We start from the raw sequence: 2,018 nt of genomic DNA, 5'->3' as shown, positions 1-2,018 counted from the left end.
TATATATGTATTTGCATATGTAAGATGCACACACTCACACACACACACAGACACACACACACATACACACACACATAATACACACACAATACACACACACAGAGGCACAGACACACATAACTATAATGCAACCTTCCAAAGCTCTACTGCGGGTATCGGCTGCCAGATGCTTCTCATACAATAAGACTTCTTTTACTGGATATACATGTAGGAATTTCAGAGTATCCCTAGAGTTTATACAAAAACATTTTTATACAAGGGTCACTACAATAGATTCTATGCATCCGTATCAGCTGACGATAGCTGAAAGCTACTGATATTCTACACATTACTGCATTAATATGATCCAATAATAGCTATATACATGCACGTCTTCGGGTGCGTAGACTGCCAAACACTCGTAGACAATTATTTACTATACACACATGTTAGAAGTAAATAGACACCACATAAAACATCGTTTTCCGTTTATTTTAACTGGTAAATGTTTATATTTCTTATTAATTGACATTTTTATTTTACAGATTCTATATGTAACTATTTAATTATGCCATGTTCAAAAGTAACCTTGGAACTGTTTGAATTTCAAAGAGGTCGTATTGTGGGTTATTCTGAAGGTGGATATAGTCAGCGTAAAATCGCAGAAAACAATGGGATCCCATCTTCTACAGTTAACAGAGTGATTGCGCAATTCACCAGAGAGGGGAAGGAGTCTACATCACCTTGTCCAGATCATCCAGGGACCTCTAACAAGACTCTTCTACTTGCTAAGAGAAGTGTGGAGGATAATCCTAGTTGCAAGACATCTGACATAGCAGAGTAAGTTGATGTCGGTCCCAGAACATATGTCAGGTATCTCCACAAACTTGGTTATTATGGGAGAACAGGAAGAAGGAAGCCACATCTATGACCAGCCCAATACGAAGCGGAGAAAAGATTGGGCCAGTGAGATGGTGGCGTGCCATTAGAATTTCGGGACACTGTCATATCCTATGATGAGTCCAGATTTGCTGCATTTTCTAACAGTGGTCGGATGTGGGTCTGGATATTCTGTGATCAAGAATTTGATGTGAAAATATTGCAATCAGCAATGAAACACAGCAGCTATTCTGAGATGGTCTGGAGAACAATTTGGAGCAATGGTTGATCAGAGCTGGTGGAGTGTGAGGGATAGATAAACTCAAATATATGTATCCATATTGCAGAAAGGAGTCCTTCCAAGCATCTCCAGTGGTGAAATGATTAAAGAAGACACTCTATTTATGGAAGATGGGGTTCCTTGTCATACGGTTAAAATGAACTAATATTTCTTCGAAAAGAATGGTATTAGAAAGCCTCCATAGCCACGACAGTTTACATATATGAACCCTGTAGAACATCTCTGAGGAATACAGGATAGGGCATTTCATAAACAGAACACGAAAGCATCTTCACAACCATATCTTTTGAGATTATTTCATTAAACTTAGCAAGAAATTCCGGAAGAGAATATTCACCATCTGATCAGTAACATGCCTAATAGGGCCCGTGCATTAAAAAAAGGCAAAGAGCATGTCTACTAAATATTAAACGTTCACATTATAACAACGAACGAATAATTTGAATGTATTACTTCAGATTTAAATACATTTTTATGATTACAACGGCGTGTCTATTTACTTCTTTCATATCTGTAAATATATATATACAAGTCTGTGCTCCAGCGAACTTCAGCAATTGTGGTAAGACATACGTGTATACTTTAATAATTGTAGGAATCGGCATCATAAAAAAGTTTCGTAGTCTGCTAAAACGAGCCTAGTACATCTAGTGGTATGGGCCGAATCAACATTGTAAGCAAATATACATATACATACATACACACACACACACAAACACTTATATATATATAATTACATATGGTTTTGTGTGTGTATGTATTTATATATATATATATATGTGTAGTTATATATACATACATATATATATATATATATATAAATATATATATTTATTTATTTTATATATATATATATATA

Source organism: Octopus bimaculoides, chromosome 6 (assembly GCF_001194135.2).
Source record: "Octopus bimaculoides isolate UCB-OBI-ISO-001 chromosome 6, ASM119413v2, whole genome shotgun sequence".
NCBI classification, from domain to species: domain Eukaryota; kingdom Metazoa; phylum Mollusca; class Cephalopoda; order Octopoda; family Octopodidae; genus Octopus; species Octopus bimaculoides.
Note: the sequence above shows the minus strand (reverse complement) of the source record.